Source organism: Salvelinus namaycush, chromosome 39 (genome assembly GCF_016432855.1).
Source record: "Salvelinus namaycush isolate Seneca chromosome 39, SaNama_1.0, whole genome shotgun sequence".
Taxonomy (NCBI): Eukaryota; Metazoa; Chordata; class Actinopteri; order Salmoniformes; family Salmonidae; genus Salvelinus; species Salvelinus namaycush.
In genome coordinates this window covers 2,678,875-2,689,404 of record NC_052345.1, presented here as the reverse complement: position 1 = coordinate 2,689,404, position 10,530 = coordinate 2,678,875, and the positions used below count along the sequence as shown (strand labels likewise).

The window sequence follows — 10,530 nt, the reverse complement described above, 5'->3', positions numbered from 1 at the left end:
TTTTGACTTGGTAGTGAGTGTTGGAACCGAGGACACACCATTTTTACGCACTTCAGCTCTCAGCGGTTCTGTAATGTGAGCTTGTGTGGCCTACCACTTCGCGGCTGAGGCGTTGTTGCTCCTAGAAGTTTCCACTTCACAATAACAGCAATTACAGTTGACCCGGGGCAGAAATATGCCACACTGACTTGTTGTAAAGGTGGCTTGATATGGCGGTGCCACGTTGAAAGTCACTGAGATCTTCAGTAAGGCCTGTCTATTGACAATGTTTGTATATGGAGATTGCATGGATGTTTGCTCAATTTTATACACCTGTTAGCAACGGGTGTGACTGAAATATCCGAATCCACTAGTTTGAAGGGGTGTCCACATACTGTTGTGTTTATATATAGTGTAACTAACAGCTTTTTCATATTTCTAGCTCTTGGACCAGGTTTCTCCTGTTTAATAATAATTTAGTTTGAATTGCTATTACATAATACCATATTGTTCAGTGTCATGATATTAATTGTTTTATCACATTTTTCATTATCTATATTATCTACATTAAATACATGTTTACCTTTTCCAGTTTTTATATTGTGGTTCAGTGTCAATACAGTTGCAAATAAGTTGGCGTCATGTTGCAAATATGCTCAAAGTTTAAGATAATAAATAAATTGACTATTTGATCAACTATTAATACATTGATTCATAACTATTTTCTCTCTGCTGTTGTTTCTTGTATTTCTGACTATTGGACACATGATGTCACCATTAAACCGATCAACACCAAGCACTGATCCTGACAAATGACATGCACGCACGCACGCTGGTGGTGAGCGGCTCAGCTGTTTGTTCACCTGCAACCGCCCACAACTGCTAATAACCCATCTGCAACTGCCCGGCTATATGTAATGAAGTGGAAATCTGAGGCCCTCACCCACCCCTAACCCTGACCTGTTACCTGTTACCTATAACCCTGACCTATAACCACTGTGATTATTATTTGACCCTGCTGGTCATCTATGAATCTTTGAACATCTTGGGCTCCCGAGTGGTGCAGCAGTCTAAGGCACTGCATCTCAGTGCTAGAGGCATCACTACAGACCCTGGTTTGATCCCGGGCTGTATCACTACCAGCTGTAATCGGGAGTCCCATAGAGCGGAGCACAATTGGCCCAGTGTTGTCCGGGTTAAGGTAGGGTTTGGCCAAGGTAGACCGTCATTGTAAAATAATACTTTTTTCTTAATTAACTTGCCTAGTTAAATAAAGGTTAAATATAAAAAATTAAATAACGACCTGGCTTTAATGGCAATGTACTCTTATAATCTTCACCCGGCACAGTCAGAAGAGGACTAGCTATCCCTCAGAGACTAGTTCCTCTCTAGGTTTCATCATGCCATTCTAGGGAGTTTTTCCTAGCCACCGTGCTTCTACATCTGCATTGCTTGCTGTTTGTGGTTTTAGGCTGTGTTTCTGTATAATCACGTTTGTGACATCTGTAGATGTAAAAAAGGCTTGATAAATACATTTGATTTGATTTGAATGTGATTTTAGCTGTAGAATCTGGGCCTGTGTTTTAGCTGTTATATCAGGGCCTGTGTTTGTAGGTTCAAAGTTTGGTTTATTTGTCATATATATAAAAATACATTGAACTGCAAGGGGCAGTATTGAGTAGCCTGATAAAATGTGTCCATTTCAAACGGCCTCGTACTCAATTCTTGCTCGTACAATATGCATATTATTATTACTATTGGATAGAAAACACTCTCTAGTTTCTAAAACCGTTTGAATTATTTCTCTGAGTGAAACAGAACTCATTCTGCAGCACTTTTCCTGACCCGGAAGTTCAAAGTCTGAAATCGATGCTCTCTTCCTCTTCCTGCCTATAAATGGGCACAAGAGCTATTAGTATACATGCACGTCATACACCTTCCTCTGGGTGTCAAGAAGGCTGTGAGAGAAGAAATGAGGTGATTATCTCGATCTGGGATGGAATAAATCCTCTTGGAATGACGTGTACCCCATTTCCGGTACTCTGAAGAACGCGATTTGGACAGTGGGGTTGCCTTTTGTTTTGCTGACGTTATAGGCGACTATTATTTCCGGCTTTGATTTTATTTGATACATGTCACCATATCATCGTAAAGTATGTTTTTTCAATATAGTTTCATCAGATTATTGAAATTTTTTCGGGAGTTTTGCCGTGTTCCGTTCTCTTCCGTTTGTTTACATGGAGAGATCCGTGCAACCCGGCTAGCGCGCTTGCTAAATGGAGAGAGAAAGTTGCCATTCTGAATCCAAACAACGACTCATCTGGACAAAGGACACCTTGTTCAACATTCTGATGAAAGATCAGCAAAAGTAAGACCCAATTTATGATGTTATTTCATATATCTGTCGTAGTCGCCGGCGCCCAAGTGTTTCTGGCTATTGTGCTAAGCTAATATAACGCTACATTTTGTTTTCGCTGTAAAACACTTAATAAATCGGAAATATTGTCTGGCATCACAAGATGCCTGTCTTTCATTTGCTGTACACTATGTATTTTTCAGAAATGTTTTATGATGAGTAATTAGGTATTTGACGTTGGTGTCTGTAAATATTATGGCTGCTTTCGGTGCAATTTCTGAATGTAGCTGCAATGTAAACTATGATTTATACCTGAAATATGCAAATTTTTCGAAAAAAACATATGCTATACAATAAATATGTTATCAGACTGTCATCTGATGAAGTTGTTTCTTGGTTAGTGGCTATTTATATCTTTCTTTGGCCGAATTTGTGATAGCTACTGATGGAGTCAAAAACTGATGGAGTAATAAAAGTGGAGTCTTTTGCTAACGTGGTTAGCTAATAGATTTACATATTTTGTCTTCCCTGTAAAACATTTTAAAAATCGGACATGTTGGCTGGATTCACGAGATGTGTACCTTTCATATGCTGTATTGGACTTGTTAATGTGTGAAAGTTAAATATTTAAAAAATATATATTTTGAATTTCGCGCCCTGCACTTGAAGTGGCTGTTGTCATAAGTGTACCGACGTCGGGCTTGCACGCCAAACAGGTTAATGACAAGCTACCTCACCATACAATACATCAACTAATGCAGGCCTAACCTACAGTCAAAGTTAATTCATAAATGGCATGTTAACTGACTGATATTATCTGACTGATATTAACTGACTGATATTAACTGACTGATATTATCTGACTGATATTAACTGACTGATATTAACAATAAACGTACAGCAATGAACCCCTATCATTCTACATACCCCACCAATAACATATCGAGAGCCAGCCTATTTTGCCAGGTCATGAGGGAGGTGGCGGATAATTGGTCAGAGATCCCCTTTACTGCATCCCCGGTTTCATTCATGAATCTCTGTTGATTATAATGGATGAAATTAATCCAATCCACATCTTTATTTATTGTCAATTACCAAAAGAACGTAGTGTAAAGCCTTCACCTATTTGATTCATAGCTTTGTATTCATCTGGAACTTCCCTGGGGATGCCAATAGCATCCATCTAGACAAGGCTACTCCCATCCTGATCAAAACTCCTCCTGTGCCTACTTTGGCCTCCTATAACTGGCCTCTGATGACTAACTCGAACTGGTTGGACCAATAACACCGGTGCGCAGGTTCCTAACCACCCTTTTGGTAGTGTCTATCGTATGCGTCCCTTGCTGGTACAAGCCCACCATACATCAGTTATAGGTGCTGTGAGGTTAAGAATTTTCTCCTGTACTTCCAAACCTATGTCAGTCACATTAACGATTGCCTTACAGCCATTAAAATCACCTAAGTTCTCGGTGCCCTTCTTGTATCTATAACACTGGTACTCATCAGGAGTTAAAGTGAACCGAGGTGTGTTGGCTGAGTACTTCAGTCTGGCCATCCCAATCCTTGTGAAGTTATTTGCTTTCCGAGGAAATTGTTTAATCTTTACCTTAGATCCTACATCTTGACCTTCTTTGACTCCTTATTCTGTAAGTCACTCATCCTTGATGGTCAGTATTTTATATTGTTTGTCTTTTACTCCTTCTCAATGACAACGGCGTCGTATAATTAGTACCGGAAGGTGGTGGATCTGAATGTATCAGAAAGATTACCAAGACTATGATGCAGCTCAGAGTCCCTAATATTCCCAAGAACAAGTGTATCTTTAATTCTATGTAAAACATGTATCTTTCATCAAAGTTTATGATGAGTATTTATGTTATTTGACGTGGCTCTCTGCAATTTCTCCGGATATTTTGGAGGCATTTCTGAACATGGAGCCAATGTAAACTGAGGTTTTTGGATATAAATATTAACTTTATCGAACAAAACATATGTATTGTGTAACATGAAGTCCTATGAGTGTCATCTGATGAAGATCATCAAAGGTTAGTGATTAATTTTATCTCTATTTCTGCTTTTTGTGACTCCTGTCTTTGGTTGAAAAATTGCTGTGTTTTTCTGGGATTTTCTGGTGACCTAACATAATCGTTTGTGGTGCTTTCGCTGTAAAGCCTATTTGAAATCGGACACTTTGGTGGGATTAACAACAAGATTACCTTTAAAATGGTATAAGATACATGTATGTTTGAGGAATTTTAATTATGAGATTTCTGTTGTTTGAATTTGGCGCCTTGCACTTTCACTGGCTGTTGTCATATCATCCCTTAACAGGATTGCAGCCATTAAACAATGATGAATAAGAGAATGACCCAGTAATATTTTTTTAAATATTTGTTTTGTTAAATACTTTAATATTTTTTAAGTAAAATCATTTAAAAATTACATTTGTAAAATACAATTTTAAATATTTTTCACATTACAGAAATCTGATTACAAGAACTTCGACAAAAACGTTGTATTTCTGAAATGGGCAGGCTCGGGGTCCAGTCAAATTTTATATAACTATAGCTTATTATGTTAATGAAACAATAATCAAACTTGTGAGACTATATATGAAGGCTAAGAACATTTTAGATATTGTTTTATTAATTAATTATTTAGTTATTCTATTCTGTTTCTATTCTATTACTTCATAGGACCACTTTGGAAACAATTGTTTTAATTAATACTTTTAAGTGCTATCCTCTGGGTCAACATTGTACATTCAATTTATTTCAATACAAATAATGTAAATTACCTAGATTGTTTTATATGTACACTACTAGTCAAGGTTTTAGAACACCTACACATTCAAGGGTTTTTCTTCTTTTTTTTTTTTTACTATTTTCTACATTGTAGAATAATAGTGACGACATCAAAACTATGAAATAACACATATGGAATCATGTAGTAAACAAAAAAGTGTTAAACAAATCAAAATATAATTTATATTTGAGATTCTTCAAATAGCCACCCTTTGCCTTGATGACAGCTTTGCACACTCTAGGTTAGAGTTAAGGTTAGGGCTGGGTTATGGTAAGGGTTAAGTTTAGGGTTAGGGAAATGATTAAGGATAGGGATAGTAGATAGTTAAAATGTTACTGATGGTCTTTAGATAGTCTGTAGAGCATCTACAGATGGACTATCCAAATAATGTATTACCTGTTTTTTTCTCCAGGTCTTCAACTGAACAGGACTGGTGGGAATATGGTGAACAGTCATTATTTGGTGAAACTGACCTGTATCACCACCTGTACTCTGACTGACAACCCCACCTACATCTGGTACAAGAATGGACATCAGCAGTGAGGATGAAGACAGTTACTACTGTGCTGTAAAAGGCCATGAGGGTCTCAGCTCTCCTGCAGTGTGTGACTATGTACACTGTGGGGATATACAGTGCAATAGTATAGTATTCTACAGTATTCTACATTCAAGCAAAAGAGACAGGTCTTACTTACCAATCATCATTATAGATCAAAAATATATGTATTTTCCTCATTGTTAATATTATGTTGACTAAATCCTTTTACATCAGATAAACCAAAGACCACAGTGTCAGTCAGTCCCTCTGGTGAAATAGTGGAGGGCAGTTCAGTGACTCTGACCTGCAGCAGTGATGCCAACCCACCTGTGGACAAATACACCTGGTACAAGAAGAATGTAACCTCACCAAAAGCATCAGGACAGAGTTACAGCATCACTAACATCATCTCTGAGGACAGAGGAGAATATTACTGTGAGGCTGAGAATAAATATGGACTTCTCAACTCTTCTACTGTGTTTGTGGACGTTCAGTGTAAGTACACCTAATTTTCATCTATTCATTGATAATCACACAGCTCAACAACCGTAAATAATCATGAACAATGTTACACACTTATCATAACATATGACACAATTAGTAGGCCTCTATTTAAATAAATATTGTTTCATTCTCTTCTTTCCTGTTTCCCCCTGTCATATCTCCATCTCCGTATTCAACACAGACTGGCCTGTGTCCAGCTCTCCAGACTCCAGTGTTTCTCTGGGTTCCTGTGGTGGGGGTGGGGGCTTTCCTGACTGTTGGAGCTCTTCTAGTCACCATCTCCTGCACACTGAAGAGGTCAGTGTTCCCTAGCCAGGTTTACATGTGATATATATCAACTTCCACTGGAGGTCACTAGAGAGCAGAACTCACTCTGTCCCTCTTTACAGGAGATCCACAGGAGGAAGTGATGCCACAGCAGACACACAGGTGATTATATCAGTTAAAATTCCACCCGTACACCTGGTGACATTAATTTACTGTGCCACAATAGTCTCTTTTCTACAATGTTCACTGTCACCTTGGCACAGCTCTCTCTCTCTCTTTCTATCTCCATATTGTCCATTATGACCCTATCAGTGACTCGTGACTCATACACAGCTCTGAAAATGAGAACCAAGGGCCCTATGATATGACTATGATACACTGGCAATAAGTATGTATTCATTTATGTGTTTATTTTGTATACAGTATTTACGTGTGTGTGAGGGAGAGAGAGAGTGAGGAGGAGAAAGAGAGATAGAGAGAGAGAGATTAAGGAGGAGGAAGTGGAGGAGAGAGAGAGAGTAAGAGGAGGAGGAGAGAGATGGACACAGAAAGTAGAAGTGAGAGAGAATGCTATAGAGCAGTGTGTAAAGTGATCATACTGTGTTTCCTGTGTCGCTGTCTCTCTCTGAGTGTGAAAATCTCCCCCAGTGACACGTTCACATCTCTTCAGAGAGACGCTCAGCCCTCCGTGTATCAGACCATCCGAGGGAGAAAACTACCATAGAACCTGGACTGAAAATAAACACCACAGAACCTGGACTGAAGAGAACCATCACAGGACCTGGCCTGAAGAGAACTAACACATTGCTATAATATCTAGAATGTTTTCCAGTAAATTAGCTTTAAAGAGATAGTTCACCCAAATGACAAAATGGCACATTGGTTTCCTTACCCTGTAAGCAGTCTATGAACATGGTATGACAGCAATCCATGCTTTGGTTTAGTTTCCCCTGGTACGGTTTCCACTTGCTAATGTTTTAGCATTTGTGGCACAAATCCCATTCAAGTCATGCGACCAATATTAGCATTTTTCATCCAAAAGTATAAAAAGCAATGTTAATCTCAACAAAGTCTCTTATAGATGATTTGAACATGATGTGAGAATGTTAATATGTGATATATTAACATCGGTCCCATGACTTGAATTTTTTTTGGTTTCAAATGCTATAATTTTATGTAAATGTGGGAGTGTTTGAAATTGCAGCCAACTTTTTAGGCGAGTCGAGATCTACAAATTAACTTGCATGATAAATAACTACTCAATATTATTTATAGATCAGTCAGTCACAATTTACCCATCATACATCACAGTTTTGATGCTCTCGAACACTGTCTGTGTGACTGAGGAAGGAAGCCCTCTCTGCATCAGCTTCTTGGTCCCTAACATAGAGTTGGATAGAGGGTACATCTATGCATCTTTGTCATGACAGCTTCTGTAACAGAATGGGAAGTGCCATTGAGGGCTTTTTCCATTTTAAAATACTTAATGTCTTCTTCTTCAACTTCCATAAGTTTACTGACAGTTGGTAAACCAACTGAAATGGTGTATTCAATGGCTTTAGCCATGCTAAAACAGGCTTTGAAGCAAGCGCGCCCTCTATTAAACTCTATGGACACTGACTCATTCAAAGTTTTATCACCCACAGATCTCAAACTTCACACTCAGTGTGTTTATTTAGACTGACAGTAAGTTGACTTACAACACGTCTACCCTTCACTCTGTAAGTATGCTTGACGATAAATTAAAATATGTATATTTTCTAATTTGTTTGTAAACATGAACTCTTGAATACTGTTTTGTGCATGGCAATGCTATTGGAATGTATGTTGTTTTGTTTTTCTGTTAAGTACAGTATACTCTGTAGATGTATTTCTGCATATTAATCTGATACAGTATTGTACATGTGGTTTCATATATAATACTTTTGCATGCTATTTTAAGGACCGACAGCAATAGATTGTTGTGGAGACTTGTTTGAAAATGTCCTAAAGTAAGACTAAGTGTAATAGTGATTGGGTGTATGCTTCATAAGAGCTTTAGGAGTAATATTAACATGAGACACAGTGATGGTGGGTTGTGATTAGGATATTATTAGGATGGTGCGGTAATGTTGAGATGCCAGTAGGGAGAGCTCTAGTCTAGAACACTGCAGTAATGTTGAGATGCCAGTAGAGAGAGCTCTAGTCTAGAACACTGCAGTAATGTTGAGATGCCAGTAGGGAGAGCTCTAGTCTAGAACACTGCAGTAATGTTTAGATGCCAGTAGGGAGAACTCTAGTCTAGAACACTGCAGTAATGTTGAGATGCCAGTAGGTAGACCTCTAGTCTAGAACACTGCAGTAATGTTTAGATGCCAGTAGGTAGAGCTCTAGTCTAGAACACTGCAGTAATGTTGAGATGCCAGTAGGGAGAACTCTAGTCTAGAACACTGCAGTAATGGTGAGATACCAGTAGGGAGAGCTCTAGTCTAGAACACTGCAGTAATGTTGAGATGCCAGTAGGGAGAGCTCTAGTCTAGAACACTGCAATAATATTGAGATGCCAGTAGGGTGAGCTCTAGTCTAGAACACTGCAGTAATGTTGAGATGCCAGTAGGGAGAGCTCTAGTCTAGAACACTGCAGTAATGTTGAGATGCCAGTAGGTAGACCTCTAGTCTAGAACACTGCAGTAATGTTGAGATGCCAGTAGGTAGACCTCTAGTCTAGAACACTGCAGATATGTAGAGATGCCAGTAGGGAGACCTCTAGTCTAGAACACTGCAGATATGTAGAGATGCCAGTAGGGAGAGCTCTAGTCTAGAACACTGCAGTAATGTTGAGATGCCAGTAGGTAGAGCTCTAGTCTAGAACACTGAACCTTCAGTACCACTTTGATACAGCTGATGAGGAGTGTAAATTGAATGGGTTTGTAGAATAGAATGAATGACATCATGGAACTTACCAAATGTAAATGGAACTTTGACCTGTTCCATGTAGAACTCAGAGGGGCAAGGCAACACATTCTAATATATTATAAACATTCCATATAGAATAGTCAACATATTGTTAACATGGTTCTGTATTTAAATAAAAGTGGAAATGGGGGACATTGTGTCCATTATAGAAATGTAGGGCCCATTTTAATACAGTAACCTCCCTTCTCTGACATGCTGTTCTGATCCTCATGCATGTTAATGTCTTAAAGAGGAAGGAAAGGACAGTTCTGTCTCAGCTACTTGTGTTCTGACTACTTTAACCCTCCTGTTGTGTTCATTTCATGTTAACTAATTCTGTGTTCCCGCTCCAAAATGACCGCCCCATTATAGCTGATTATAAATCCATAATAATACATATATTATCACCTAATGTTGTGATACATCTTTTTATCAACTTAAATTATTGTGAAGTTTTGAACTTCTATTTGCTATTTATGGCCTGTAGGCCTCATTGACCTGAGCTCATACAACACGTTTATGAGTAAAAAAAAAAGCGTAATGTATGGATTATTTTGACTATGACAAATACTCAGATGAAACATATTGTGCTATTTATCACAGACTACTTTGTGTCAAAGTTTAACAAGGACTCCCTCCTTCTCACCAGTGTCATGATCAAAGATATGATCAAGAGCCTCACATACAGTATATCGTTTGGTCATTGTGCTGCCACAGAATGAATTGTGAGCAAGGCCTCAAAAAAGCTTTATATACCAGAGCTGTGTGAAAAGTTCTATATATTATTGAAACAATGTTGTGATTGTTTGTGAGAATGCTAACAGGTGTGGTTCCCGTGGGGGGAAGATTTTATTGGAGAAAGGTTCCTGTGGGGATTGCCATGGAAACCAAGAAGGGGAGTGAGGTGCGTGTGTGTGTGTGTGTGTGTGTGTGTGTGTGTGTGTGTGTGTGTGTGTGTGTGTGTGTGTGTGTGTGTGTGTGTGTGTGTGTGTGTGTGTGTGTGTGTGTGTGTGTGTGTGTGTGTGTGTGTGTGTGTGGGGGGGGGGGGGGGGGGGTCTGGGAGAGGAAGTCTGTCCATCTGATGAATGGGCATGTGCCTGAACTCAATTTAATACACTAATTGTAGTCTCACCCATTCATTGCTAAT

General features: G+C 38.8%; 1 long non-coding RNA gene and 1 pseudogene across 1 annotated transcript; both read left to right on the top strand.

Annotated features, from left to right (window-relative positions):
• The window catches only part of LOC120032457, a 103,784-nt pseudogene that overhangs the window by 49,998 nt on the left and 43,256 nt on the right, over positions 1–10,530 (top strand).
• Positions 6,377–8,638, top strand: LOC120033041. Its single transcript, XR_005473896.1, has 3 exons — positions 6,377–6,479; positions 6,572–6,611; positions 7,098–8,638. It is a non-coding gene; the product is annotated as an uncharacterized LOC120033041 (long non-coding RNA).